Below are 15,425 nucleotides of genomic sequence, written 5' to 3'. Positions count from 1 at the left end.
GGTGTCGCCGGGCGCCCTCCCGCTCTGGCCGTGCAAGAGCAACTCCGGGCTCCCACGCACCTCGCAGTTGACGGCAGGTGTCGCCGGGCGCCCTCCCGCTCTGGCCGTGCAAGAGCAACTCCGGGCTCCCACGCACCTCGCAGTTGACGACAGGTGTCGCCGGGCGCCCTCCCGCTCTGGCCGTGCAAGAGCAACTCCGGGCTCCCACGCACCTCGCAGCTGACGGCAGGTGTCGCCGGGCGCCCTCCCGCTCTGGCCGTGCAAGAGCAACTCCGGGCTCCCACGCACCTCGCAGTTGACGGCAGGTGTCGCCGGGAGCCCTCCCGCTCTGGCCGTGCAAGAGCAACTCCGTGTTCCCACGCACCTCGCAGTTGACGGCAGGTGTCGCCGGGCGCCCTCCCGCTCTGGCCGTGCAAGAGCAACTCCGTGTTCCCACGCACCTCGCATTTGACGGCAGGTGTCGCCGGGCGCCCTCCCGCTCTGGCCGTGCAAGAGCAACTCCGGGCTCTGTGCATGTCCCGTTACAGGCCATTATTAGAGACCTGAAAAATTCGCGGGTTCATTTCGCGTAATGCTAAAATTCAAATAATTATACCTTAGCGCTGCTTCTGTCATTGGTTCACTGTTAATCTGGAGGACTGAGGGCCAATTAGAGACCCTCACTGATAGAAGTGTTGAATCACAGGCCACCCAGTCGAGACGACTCACAAGTCAACAGCCAATGAACAGTTGCCATTTGCCCGAGTAAGTAGAGGATATTGGAGTCTATCCTGGAGGTCATTGAACCCGCGAATTTTTCCGGTCTCTAGTGTTTATTCTATATTTACGTTCCGCACGGTTCAACTTGACCAATTCTCGAGTGGCTGAACTTTCACTAAATGATAAACATGAACATCACTATCACGTACGTTTTGCATGATTAGCTGGCAAAGTCACGTTTTTTTGCAGTATGGATAAGGAGAATCAAATGGAATATAAAACTGGAAGTTTTTACGTTTTAGGTCAATTTTATTAGATTATATGGTGTAATTTATTTCCAGAACAAAAGTATTCATTTTTAGCTAGCGTTTTGAAATTATTAGAATTTTTTTATAATTTTTAAAGGTGAAATAAAATTAAATAACATTTCATGAAATAAAACTTTCAAAGCAATAACCACCAGCTTTGCCTATAACCAAAAAATTTGCAGCTTTTTATTCAATTCGGTTCTCATCCATACAGCACAATAATTTATTTTAAAATGAAAATTGTCAGCTATTTATGCAGAAAGTTGCACTACATATTTTTTCCCCTTAATATTGATGATGTTCGGCCACTAAAACAATTCTACAAATGTACCATGCTATGTTAGCGATCCTGACGATGTCGCCGGGTGTTTGGTTCACGGTTATTTTTCTAAACGTCGCTGTATTCGCGCATACGCAGAAAATAAAACCAAAATCTGTTTTCGCGCGGAATTGGGCTGTACTTCTGCGTTTGCTTTTTATGAAGTTTTTTTTTATCTGAGTATTGTGCTTTAAATAGTCGTATCAACAGAAACGTTCATTGAAAAGTTAGAAAATATCCATGTTTATGGAAGTAAATCCATGGAAGAATATAGAAGGCAGGATATGCAGGACTTTACCTGGGATTTGATTTCAAGGGAATGCTGAGTTGTATTAATTCTGAAAAAAATTGATAATTTTGGGTTTACACGCAACTTTTTCACCAAATAATGAAATTCTTCAAAATATTTCCTTTTTAGATTGACTTCATGAACCCATTTCTTTTTTACATTTACATACTGTGAGAGCCAGCAGATCATCGTGATTGTCGCAATCAACACTGGTTTCCCAGCCGATCTCAGTCTTGCTTCCAGTCACGACCCCACGTGTCCCAGACGCTGATTGAGCAGTGCGGCGTGCTTGCAGGAGACTGTCTCCCGTCTCCCCACGGCCCTAGATCACCGCGTCACGTGACCATCGCCCGTGCGGGAGTTCCCCGGGCTCACGACCTGCCCCCACTCCACAGCAGGGCCCCCACGTGGCCGGTGCTACCGTTGCTATGGCAACGGGGCCCATGGGTCTAGGGGGCCTGCGAAGGAAAGAAAAAAAACTTAAAACAAAAAAAGTAGACAATTTTAAATTAATCATAGAAAACAATTAAACAGTAAGGCCTAAATTTAGTTACCGATGAAATATTACACCAGAGTAATATTATTCGGAATATGCTGTGCGTACAGAACGTGTCTGAATCTACAACTGTGAGTAACAAAACCACCACCAATTGACGTGACACCATGTTGACAGTGCAGAACACTTACACTAATTTTTTGCCATTATTCAAAATAAATTTACGTTGACAATCGAAACACTGACTTAAAACTAGTTTTAATGTGTTTTAAAAATAATTGTGAAAAGGTTAAAAATATAAATAACTAAAACAATGTACATAAAGGAAAAAAAAAACATTTTTTTATCTCCGTTAGAAAAAAAAGGGGGGGGGCATCACGACTTCTAGTAACGGGGCCCACAGAATGATGTGGGGGGTCTGCTCCACAGTATACAGTTCCCGCCCATTGCTTTGTAGTTTATTTCTACTGTCCCACTCTTCTTCCGGAACCATCATTCTGTTTCCTGCTTGTTATTAATGCACGAAATTTTTGCATACCGCATGTAAGTGCCCAGGGTTTTCCCTGTGCCTATGCAGGTTTTACCTGGGCCCAACTTATCTAGTTTTTAGTCTAGAATAGTCAGTGAGGGGAGTTAGCCATGGCGCCAATTGCTGCCATGGCTGGCAAACCCCCCTCCTAGTTCATGATGCATGTTACCTCTCCTGCATGGCTTAACACCTGCATGATTAGAGCGTATGGGCTTCAGACTGAGACACACTTAGAGTCTCTCCCTAACCCAGAGCCCTCATAAATACACTTAGTTTTTAGTTAGGTTAGGGAAAAAAAATTGCCACGGCCACTAGCGCCGCCCGCGCGCTGCAAGTCCGTTAGCGGACTTCATCGCGTCCACACACGAACTCACACTTACATAACTTAAACCAAATATATAGTTATAATAAATGGGTAGCCATTTCTATAAATATAACCTAAAAAAAATGAAACTTTTAACATACATAACTAAAATACAATTTCACCTGTTTCATATCCGCCCGAATGTTCTCAGAGTTTCTGAAATGGTTAGAGCTGGAATCACTTAAAATTATTACGTGTCCTATAATTATTTTCCTGAAAAAAACAATTAAAAGATTACAAACTGAAATAAAATTTACAAAAAAAAAAACTTAGCAAGTGGGGAGCACGCCACAACAAGCGTGTAAGCATGCAAGTGTGCGTCTTTTCTACATTTCCCCTGCCATCTCAGTACCTACCGGTTCCCCCACCACGTACCTAACTATTCCGCTCATGCGATCGGAATTTCCGTAATGCTAGAAAACTGTAGACCCCCCAACAAAGAAGTTTCACTTAAAAAAAAAAAATATTTCCTTGGCAGTCCTAGTGACATTAAAGTACGTATCTGAAAGATTTGAGTTATTTCAGATGACTATCGATTTTTAAAAAAGGAATTTAGTGTACTTGTTTATAAAAAAAATTCATCGTGTATACGTAAAACAACCAACTCTTGGATTAGAATTTTATGTTATTAGGACGTTCGTTGTTCTATTCAAAGTCAGAGGAACCACACATAACCTCAGAATCAACTCATACAATGGCGGGATCTGTTATGTCATCCGAAAAGTCGGATGATTTAACAGTTCAATTTTGAATTCATACAAATGTTCACCAGCTTTATACGAGTACAGCCTTTTCAGTGGGTTTTCTTCTGAAGTCGAAGATGTTCGGCAGTTCATTGAATATGTTCCGGTAATTCATCGTCCTAGCACAAATGGCGAGCCGGCGAGTCGCTGCAGAACTGTAGCTTAACTCGTTAACGCGCCCGGCGGAACAATGCAAGCGCCCCAAGTTCATTCCCGCCTCCCAGCCATTATTAACACGGGCTCTCTGCAGCCTCCGCTATCTGCAGATCGCATGAATAACTAACGCGAGCTTCCTCTCTCAGACTCCCTTCATATCGTCCAGTCCGCCTCACCCCGTTCGTAATCTCACCCACGTGGACCCGGTATTCGACCTCTCCGTTTCTCTCTCTCTCTCTTCCGCAAGAGAGCGGGACGTGGTAGCCCAAAACGCTCTTGGTTGTAGTATTTCATAAAGAAGTGCTTTAAAGTGTTAGTTTACAAAATTATATTGCTTCCATGATTTTGAGTTTTTTTGACGTGGCAACGTCTAATAAATCGATGAACGCCAGCTGCACGCACGGAAAACTGTCCCGTTACGCTCATTGTACGCTTGCGCCGCATCTATCTCTCTTCCACTCGATTGGCACAACCATCGATTTGACCTTTTCGAGGCACATTAAACTTGAAACACTCCCATTCGTTTCCTATCATCGTCCTATCCTTAACAGATTTAAACAGATTGGAAGAAGTTAAATAGCAAACATGTATAAAAGTTATAGTTAAAATTATCTCTTCGTTAAAGTAATAAACATATTTGAATTAATGAGTGCAAATAAAAGTAAATTTATCAATTAAATTGTAGACTTCATTTCACTCATTCTTTGTATCCATACAAAATAGTGATAGTTCAATAAAAATGATTCAATTTTATTCATAAAATTATGCAATCATTTCATCAATGTTTTTGTTATGACGTCACGTTAAACTATCGTCCGTAAACCAACTTTACAGACAACCGAATTTTTACATGGAAACGTCTTAGAGTCGGTATACGACATTTTATAGGAGTAATTTCGTGAAAATAAACCATTAGGGGAAATAAACGTATTGTTGTGCCAAATCTAACTTTATGATAATGAAACTACCCTGGAATATATTTGCTAACCTAAAATAGTCATAGTAAAATGAATAACAAGTTTTAAAATACCTAAGAAAAATGGCAACTGGCATTACAGTGGTTATAATACATACACTCCTAAATTCCCAGGAGTCTTACTAACATAGTGGTAGAGCGCGCACTTAGAAACCTCATGGGGTGTTGTTTGAATCTCGTCACTGGCATGTTTTTAAAAACTTTTTAACATTACATTATAATATAATAATGTTAAATCAGCTTGTAAGCAGTATTTACAGACTGAATTTAGTCGTTTAAGCAAAAACAAGTATACACATGTAAGTATACTTAGTGTTATAAAATGTAATTTAAAATGTTTCAGGTTAATACTTTAGTAATGCTATTGAAGTATAACTTCATAAGTGTGCGGAAAATTAAAAATATTAACTGTTCAGCAAATTTTAAAAAGATGGGCAGGATTTTAATAAAATTCCATGTCGAAAATCTGGTTGAAAGCAGGGGGTTTTTTGAGCCGTTTATAATAGTTTAAAATCTCCTGTGGTTTCGTGCCCCATCTGTTGATCCAAGTGATTCTAACAATCGTGTGGGGTTCACCTGAATGACAATGCACTTTTAGGGCCGCTTGCAGAGGCAGGCAAGTGAAGTCCGAGCAAAAACTTGGCAGGTTAATCAAATGGAAGAATACTCCACTTCGCCTCAAGTCGCGACTGTGCAAGCTGGCCTAAGCGAGTTATGGAAACCTCGGTTTCTGGCCTCGCAAACACCGACTGCCCTGGGCGGCAGTGTGATGGATCGGCGGCGGGGTGTGGTTGTGTAGGTGAGGCGAGATGATAAATGCGACGCTCGCCGGTGCTTCTAGCGCGGTATTTAACTCCAACAAAGTACAAGGCGCAGTCTTCTCGTCGCGCTTAGGGCAACTATGATATTTGACCGATAACAATTACATTATATTGCGAAGAAATAAATATAAAGGTGAAACGCAAGTACATTAAGAACTTTCAAGAGTCTGTACTGGTTGTTTCGTGTCTAAAATATTTCTCTGAAAACTATTTTCACTCTTCTAAATATACCTTAAAAAAATCTTCATCCGGAAACAAAACTACTTGTCCGCTCTCAGAGAGAATTCTTAAATGCTTTTCAGGAAACAGACGCCACTCGGATATCAAGAGCGGTTCTCAAATCGCGTGGTTTTTCCTGGAGCTCTGCGCGCCGTGTGTGTGCCCGGGTAGGCGGGGACTTTAAAGGCACGAGAATCTCCAAGAACATCAGTAGGTGACTGTTACCCTGAAGACGGGAGACTGAAACGTCGACCGAAACGTCGGTGAAATCTTTGCCTTTTGGCGTGGCTGGAGCCCACGAGCCAAGAAACGTGTCAACGCCAGCATTTTTTCCTGGCATGGTTCCGGGGACGTGGAACGCCTGGGTCCCGACAAGTCCAGACCTGCTCCTCCGCAGCTGGGGTGTTCGCGGCGAGACGGCGTCCACCAGGTGTCACGCCGTCCACCAGGTGTCTCGGCGTCCACCAGGTGTCACGGCGTCCACCAGGTGTCACGGCGGGCCCTGACAGCCAGCGGGGCAGGCGTCGTTGTTGTCCTAGGGGCAGATGTGTCACGAGCGGGCGGCCAACGGGCCGCGGTATAAATAGCTGCCACTATTTCTGCGCTGGGCCGTAGGTAACCCGGTGCGCGTCGCCACCACCTTTTGTTTTCCGTTCCGTCCGTCAAACGGCGGCGTTACGGGCGATTCTTCAGTGCGAAAGTAACTGCATGGGCGCCTCTCTCCCTGGTTAATACACTTCGTTCATAACTACACAGAAAAAAAAATTGGAAACCAGCCGCTTAGAAATAGTTGGCAATACTACAAGAAATATATCGTATTTTTTGTAAAACAAATGACACATGAAACATGACACAGATGATACAGAGTGTTTCTAAAATTGATGCATAATTTTAAATTTTAATTGATGTTTCATTCACTCATAATTTTTTTAAAACAACTCAAAATATACCGAATATTCAGCAATTAGGACTTTATTTTGTTGTATAATGCTTATTATGCGCGAAGTAATAACTGGAATGCAATTCAGGGAACGGTTTACAAATAACTAACTGTTGAAGGTATTGGGTCAACACAAAGCGTAAATGCCCGGAAAATAATTCGAACCCATTATTAGCGCGAACAGTATTTTGTATTAATGCAGTTGTTTCCATTTGCTGTACAAATTTACAGTGCATAACCAAAAATAAATAAATAATATTTACACAGAAATTATTTTTAATTTACTAAAATTCTGTGTTAAAAATCAATAGTTATCTTAATATATTTTAGCTTGGTCTTGAACGCACAAGCCAATTCACCCATTTCATGTTCTTGTGATTACTCCTAAAAATATATATAATTCCAATGGCTCTCTTGCATTGATTGCGGGATCACAAATATTATCGCTGAAGGTTATTTTCAAGCTGTAAAAGTTAACACAAGTGCAAGTGATTATAACTATTAATGATTTTATGACTTTCATCTGCTTTAGATAATATTTAGTAAATATCTGTTGAAAATATGTTAAACAAACATGAAAGCCAACAGAGCAATAGTGATAAATTTACAGGTAAAACCCTCAAATAATAATAATAATAGAATAACATAAACATGATTGTGAGACCAATCCTTATATACGCGACTAATTTTTTTTTTTAAACTAAATAGATAACAGAATATTTTTTGTTAGTAATTCAATATCATTAAAATTTTCAAAATTCGTGTAGAACGTAAGACATATATGATTTAATTATTTGAATAGGATTTTATACGGTTTTTTTCATTTTATTCAGAAGGCCAAAACTTATTTTAAAACTATTCTTAAAAATAATATTTTACTAATGATAATCGTGTTAATTGATAACTTGTACAAAAAGATTATTTTTAAGGAAAATATTTTATGGTCAGAATCTGTAAAATACATACAATAATATAAATGTTGGGATTCTATATCAAGCACTCTTGCTTGGTCAGTTACAGTAGGGCGGATCATAATGCAGATCATGATATTTTAGTTTACAAACTTTCGTAAATAAATAACCTTACATAGATATTGTAAAATAAATAATACTGTTTTATTTGTACAACAGTGCAATAGTAAATTATTGAAGAAAAAAAATATTTCCACAAATATTGTTAAATTTTAAAAGTATCATTAATTCTAGCTTAAGATATCATTCAGAAGGTATTAAAATAAACAGTGAAAATAAATGCTTTAATTCTGATTCCTAATATAATTTCAGATCTAATAAATTCTAAGGTGTGTGCTATGTTTGTATAAAATGATTTTTTTTGTAGTTTCCTTTTATAATGAAGCACTTAAACAATGAAATGCCTAATCAACATTTGGAGTTCTCACTGATAGAGTTCTCTTTTATTTTCAGGTAAAAATGGAACACCGTTTTTCACCATGCTAAGGACAGCATATCCTGCAACTACAGTAAGCTTTAACATCATAGAGTTAGTCGTAACATATTATAAAAAAAATCCCTTTCGGCACAACCTACAGGCATAGGTAAATTCTAAGTAGGTACCTGTTTATTATGGAAATATTTAAAAACCATTTTAAACATCTGGAACATTTTAAGAACTTAATTATTTATAACATATTTATGTTCTTCAATATTACAAAATGATCGATTCAATATTTTTTTCATTTTCCATGCAGCAAAAATATTACCAATAATTTTAACTCAATGTATCCATCATTGAGTAGTTTACATCGGAATTTTTCTGTTCATCAAAAACTTTTTTTTTTACCCCTTTTTAAAACAAAAGTCATCTGAGTAATATGTAATAATGCATGTTAACTTTGAATACGTTTAAAAAAATACTAGAGAGAAAAAATAGAGTTCAATATTTTATAAGTGCTTAACTTACATGATTGTAAAACTTATGTATTAATAAAAGAGATATTGTCTCTGTTGGCAGCGTTCGAATGGGGAAAAAAAATATTAGGACGGACAAGAGGAGTGTTGTAAATCGTTCGGCGGATGACGGAAGGATGGGAAACTGATAAACGTGACGGGCTGTTGTGATTCCGGCTTAAGGGTTTGACCGAATTCAGGCACTCAGTTACGTACTTGCAAATCCGCGTACTTCGCTGGCTCTTAAGACGTTTGTCAGCGGTCAGGACGTTTACAATTTGTGGCCTCTACAAATGGTAACAATCAGTTAAACTAGTTTTATGACTTTTTCTCAAGAAATAAATTAAATCTAACTTTTTAGTTTAAACTAGTAAATATTTAAGATCACTCTTTTTTTCTTCGTAAATTAGGCTCTTTATATTCACTTGTTTTTTGATGTTGAAATTTTCTTATAAACATGTTAGATTATTAATTTTTTTCGTTAAATATGTTGTTCTTGGTAATTAATAACGTGATAATGATTTTACTACTCTTATAATTGCAAAAGTATTCAGTCATAATGTAACCTACAAAACGCTTTACCTGGGAGTATGTAAGAATTAAAAATAAAAGTTTCGCTTCCTCCCATACTCGAATTCTTCACTTCTAGCTCGGCCAACCCTCGTGATGTTACTTCTTGGGGACAAGTACATATACGTGGATAGGCACTTCGGGTGGATTCGCACACAGACGGAGTGTGGGACTGCTTTGCGAACCGTGGCATATTCTGATGTCCTCCGCGAGGGTATATTCATTACCTAGTCGAGTTTGTGTTCTTGTTGACCACCTGCTCCAGCTCGACCAGGGCCAACAGGAGGGTGATCACAAACTGCGGCGCCCAAAGTCCTGTTCATTGTACCACGACCGTCCCAAGGCCCGTTCGATTCATTTTTTGAAATGACAACGTCTAATAAATCGGTGAACGCCGGCTGCACGCACGAAAAAGTGTCCCGTTAAGCACATTGTTTCGTTACGCCGTTTCCCGTTACGCTCATTGTTCCGTTACGCTGTCGGCGAGTGCAGTAATAATAGGTTATGTTACAATCGACTAAAAAATTATGGTGATTCATATAATTGATGATAGATATTTGATTACAGTTTATTTATATGAAAACTTGTTGATAATTATATTTAAAATTTATAGCTAAACGCCAGTTTTTATAATTAATTACAAGTTATCTACACGTGAAATGTTTCGTCGACTGTTTATAAAGTGAAGTGAAAAGTTAATGTGGTTTTAATTGCTTATTACAACAACAATTTTGGCAATAAAGGTTAATTATTCTTGCATTTTAAAAATCTGATTACTAGTATAATTTCAAATATTTATTCTTTTATTATTAAAATAAAAATGATTCAATTTTATTAATAAAAGTATGCAATAATTTCATCAATGTTTTGTTATGACGTTATCACGTTAAACTATCGTCCGTAAACCGGCTTTACAGACAACCAATTTTTTTTCCTTACCTAACTTCAACTAAGTGCATTTGGGAGGGTCTATGTAGGGAAGACTAAGTGCACATCATTGGTGACATGTGCTGTAGGTGATGTGGGATGAGTGTCGGTGGTGATATCTGTTCATGGTTTGCCGGAATTGAAACAGATTCGCTAACTACCACTTGCATTACAGGAACTTCTAATTGGTGGGGAGTAAACAGGGCCATCTCTTCATCTTTAATGCGCAGTACCTGTCCTTCCACGTTAACAACGAATCCGTATCGATTCATGATGTCCACTCCTAAAATTACCTCATCGGTGACATCAGCCACAAGAAAGGTCTGTGATCTCCTACACGCTATAATCATGCAAGGGGTCAAGCCATGCAGTAGAGAAAGCATGCATCATGTGTTAGGAGGGGTTTTGCCAACCACGCGGCTGTAATTGGCGCTATGGCTAACTCTAGTCTAAAACTAGGTAAGTTGGGCCCCAGGTAAAACCTGCATAGACACAGGGAAAACCCTGGGCACTGTCATGCGGGGTGCAGAAGCCATGCGTTATGCAGGCAGGTTGGTCACAGGAAACAGAAGGATGGTTCTGGAAGAAGTGTTGGTCGGGGCAGAAAGCACTACTGAGCAAGTTCTGGAACTTTTAGACATTTCGGTCCGCACTGTTTTTGCGCGTCTGGATTGGGACCAGCGGCGCATGCGCCCCTGGCAGTGGGCAACAGTACTTGTCACCCACCAGGCTGCCAGTCAGCGCGTGTGCTGGGAAGGAAGTTGGTGTTAAAAGCACGTGAAAGCAATTTTATTTAGTTGATTACATTAACTGGCACGTCTGATCTCACTCCTGAAGGGATAGAGCGCCAGGTCGCTTGTCGCTGGTAAAAGACTGTCGGCACTTAGCGAAATCATCCAATGTATCATTGCAAAACCATGGCCCCAGCATATACGCTGAGACGGGCGCACGAACTCGAGAGTCGGTTCTGGACCGTACAGAAAACACTCCCCGGTCGGGAGTCAAATCAAACAATCGCTCAATAGCGGTCTTCCAATCAAGTGCGTGCACAGTTGGATCAAAAGTTTACCGCGTAAATTTTAGTGCTCGTAAAACTGCTCTCCTTTTGCATTAACCCCCCCCCCCCCCCCGGCCACCTGCCATATTTAACAATACTATCACGACAGACTTGCCACAATAATGTCTGGACGTAAGCGTTACGCGCCGCACCACAAATACAGTCCATCGAACCACAATTCACATCTCCTTGAAGTCAACACCGACACCTCCCATGAACATTCTCGAGCAATGGGTGGTATGCGAAATTGCTGCCGCCTAGACGCATGAAATAAATTAACACCTGGGCTTGTGTGATGCCCCATTGAATAGACATGATGAGGAAATTACTGACACCACAGCGTAAAAAAAGATCTGGCAGCGGTTTTGGCCCGCTGCCACATTTGAGTGTGACAATTATAAACGCAATCTTAGTAGCCGTAAGAAGTTGGTTCTACCGCAGACTGACGTGTCTAGAGGACGCAACACTGTTTATTAACGACTAACTGGACATTTTTTTTTATGTGTAACACTTTAGCTCTTGGTGTACGGTATTAGGTGGCAATAATTTAGTGAATGCGATGGAGATCGCATGGAACGGAAATGTGTAACCACAGTGCTGCCATCTGTGGCGGATGGCGCAAACCGAAGTTCACAAAGTCAAAGGGAAACTTTTTAGTATTAACGCTTCAATTAAGTTTAACAAAATAGACAGTATTTTAATTTATCTCTTGACAAAAATTATGTCCAAAGCTAGTGTTGAATATTTTTTCAAGTCTTTTTCGCTTTTATCAGGGCCGTTTCATTAATTAGTTAAAAAAATTTTAGTCTGCAAATGGAATGATTCGATAGTCAACGCACCTTCTCCGGCAGCGAATTCTAGCGGCGGGTGCGGAAATGTCGTGTGATTCGCGTCCAGTAGTGTAGTCGAAAACACAATTTGCGTACATTATTCACGCTCTGAATTATTATTTAAAAAATCCTACGTTAAATTTTGGTGTCCAGGTTTCGTATTATAATTGTATGCAGTATGAGATCACGCGAATTTGTTCGTTACCGAGGATATATGTGAGACATTTCTGGCGAGTACTAAAATACTCGCTCTTTTTTTTAAAATCAATCTCCTTATCACCATTACTCCATTGTTTCCAATCATTGTGGTGATTTCATTAAGTGAACTATATCTGTGTGTTTACTCTGTGAAAACTTTACATGGTTTTTCGCTGAAAACTGAACGGCCTCTAATTTGTAGTTTTACATGTCTGTTTCCTGGGGGAAAAATCCCCCCCCCCCCTAACAATCATACAAGTATTTTGCTGTCAAAAATGAGACAAAACTATTCTTGAGTAATTAGTGTGTAAAGCGCTCCTAGTATCGAGTAGCTACTGAAAACAAGATGGTGGCAGTGCAGACGATGTGTGTACTACGTGAATCTAGTGCTCCTGGTAGCAAGTATGGAAAATAAAGATGGCTATCTCTAGCAGACGAAAACAAGATGGCGACTATGATGTGATAATCCTAGATGGTGGCTTCCAGCAATCGAAAACAAGATAGCGATTATGATTTCATAATCCAAGATGGTGGCCTCCAGCAGACGAGAACAAGATAGCGGGTTTTCCTCACCGGTTTCGAAACGAGGACTCCATGACGCATATGCGTTTTTAATGAAAATTTTATAAAAGTTGTATTTAAATTATTTTTTATTAAATTAAAATTGTTTCCAATTTTTTTGGATAATAATTACGTATTTTTAAATTGACTGACGTGACGTCATAATTTCCAAATGTTGGAATGTTTTTTATTAAAATTTTAATTGAAAAAAGTTTTTATAAATTTAAATTTTTTTCCTATTTTTTCTGATAGTAATTCCGGATGGTCAATGTGGGGGCCGTAATGATAATTGCAATTCAATTCGAAATGGTAGCTATGACATCCTATTGGTCTAGATCAAATGTCCTCAAGAGTTTTATTTTAGGCTTGTAGATGAGGAATTTAAGCATCTTTGAGGAATATTCGTTCTTTTAAAAGTTTTCCGAAATCCAAATTTTTAAAATTTTTACGGGTCTTTTTCCCTCGAAAATGAAATTTTTAAGAGATTTTTTGGTGGAATACCCCCTCCCCCCCCTAAAAAAACTGGACTTTTGTGGCGACTCTTTGGCAAATATGGGCGAAATTTTAAGGTCAAGATCAAAGTTCAAGGTCATCCAAGACGGTCGCCGTGACGTCACAATCCAAGATGGCGGACACAGCTATAGATACCACGCACCAGCACCAGCCGTAGTAAATACTTTTATATACTACTTAATAATGACAAGACAATGAAATGACCACCAAGGCTTGTGAAACCGAGACCTAAGTTTAAAAATAGGATGATACCCACACCGAAAAAAAATGTTTATACTTTAACAAAAGATTTCTTTTGAGATAAGTTGCCCAGAAATAGTTTGTATTACAATAAGAAAGGTATTGTAACTTTGTACAACACATGGCTATGTTTTTATTTGATATACGAAATACGTTTTTCGAGATAATACTGAGCATTTCGAACAAAAATTGTAGCATAATTTTATACTTTAATTGATGTTTCATTCAAGCATTATTTTTAAACCACTGAAAAGATAATTGAATATAAAATAATTGGACTTATTCCGTTTTATTATGCTTAATAATGTGCGCAGTTAATACTGGAAAGCTATTCAGGGAACAGTCTGCAAATAACTTAAACTTTTGGAGGTACTGGGACAACACAATGCATAAATGCACGGGTAAGAACACGAACCCAGTATTAGCTACTGCGAACACTATTTTTTTATATTGCTACAGTTTTTTTCATGTAAATGTACACATTTACAAATATCTGTAATTTTTTCGTGAATAGTTCTGTTCCATTAACAAAAAAATAAAAAATAAAAATACAGTGCAAGCACAAATATATGTGCACTGAAAGCTGATGACTTTGAAAAAAAGGGGGGGTTGTCTGTAAAGTATGTTTACGGATGATAATTATACGTGATAACGTCATAAGAAAACATGTATGGAAAATTGCATACTTTGTAATTTTCAAATATTATTTACAGTTTTTGCAAATTTAATTCAAATAATTTGATCAAATATGTTTGATATTATAGAAGATTTTCTCGCACGGTGGTTGGCCGGTTCTCGCACGCTCGTCTCAGGCGGAACGTGACAATGAGTCATGCTTTTACGTGCGTGCAGCCGGCGTTCGTCGATTTATAAGACATTACGTCAAAAGAGCTTGTTAAACAATTCGAACGCCACTGTTGGAACAGCTGTGCCCGTGGTTGGAAGCACGTGCTTTCGGAAGCCTTACTGGTCAACTGCTGATGAGCTTTGAAACGACGCAAGCGTGAAATGACCGTGAGATGCAGGGCTTCCTCGAGAAGTGGTCTCCGCACTTTGGAAGGGAGAAAACGCGTGCCTCGTTTTCAGATACCAATTTTAAACGCAATTTTAGAATTTAAAATTATTGGTTGTCTGTAAAGTCGGTTTACGGACGATAGTTTAACGTGACGTCATAACAAAACATTGATGAAATGATTGAATACTTTTATGAATAAAATTGAATCATTTTTATTTAATTATCACTATTTTGTATGGATACAAGGAAGGAGTGAAATGAAATCTACAATTTAATTGATAAATTTACTTTTATTTGCACTCATTAATTCAAATATGTTTATTTCTTTAACGAACAGATTATTTTAACTATAACTTTTATACATGTTTGCTATTTAACTTCTTCCAATCTGTGTTATTCTGTTAAGGATAGGACGATGATGGGAAAAGTAGGAAACGAATGGCAGTGTTTCAAGTTTAATGTGCCTCGAAAAAGTCAAATCTATGGTTGTTCCAATCGAGTGGAAGAGAGATAGATGCGGCGCAAGCGTATAATGAGCGTAACGGGACAATGTGCGTAACGGGGCAAATCGTAACGGGGCAAATTGCAACGGGACAAAGAGTAACGGGACAAAGAGTCCTTTTTCGTGCGCGCAGCCGGCGTTCATCGATTTATTAGACGTTGGCACGTCAAAAAACCAATGCTAGACATAACAGCACATGTTAATTTTTTACGTCGTGCGAGGTACGTATTTTTGAAGGAATAAAAG

The 15,425-nt window shown here is 39.0% G+C and overlaps 1 protein-coding gene and 1 long non-coding RNA gene across 26 annotated transcripts in view; one reads left to right on the top strand and one right to left on the bottom strand.

Moving 5' to 3' along the window:
* Positions 1-15,425, top strand: part of LOC134533153 (glutamate-gated chloride channel) — a 374,512-nt gene that overhangs the window by 71,122 nt on the left and 287,965 nt on the right. For 7 of the 25 annotated variants that reach the window (XM_063370508.1, XM_063370489.1, XM_063370503.1 and 4 more), the window contains exon 2: positions 8,284-8,339. The exons of the other annotated variants lie outside the window; for them this stretch is intronic. The gene's annotated coding sequence lies outside the window, so the exon portion shown is untranslated. The remainder of the gene's footprint in view (positions 1-8,283; positions 8,340-15,425) is intronic. 25 annotated transcript variants of the gene reach the window in all.
* The window catches only part of LOC134533154 (uncharacterized), a 188,367-nt gene continuing 174,674 nt past the window's right edge, over positions 1,733-15,425 (bottom strand). The window contains exon 2 of the long non-coding RNA XR_010075254.1: positions 1,733-2,073. This is a non-coding gene — a long non-coding RNA (uncharacterized LOC134533154). The remainder of the gene's footprint in view (positions 2,074-15,425) is intronic.

The sequence above is a fragment of the Bacillus rossius genome, chromosome 6, assembly GCF_032445375.1.
Source record: "Bacillus rossius redtenbacheri isolate Brsri chromosome 6, Brsri_v3, whole genome shotgun sequence".
In the NCBI taxonomy this organism is placed as follows: domain Eukaryota; kingdom Metazoa; phylum Arthropoda; class Insecta; order Phasmatodea; family Bacillidae; genus Bacillus; species Bacillus rossius.
Note: the sequence above shows the minus strand (reverse complement) of the source record. Positions and strands in the feature narration are given on the sequence as shown.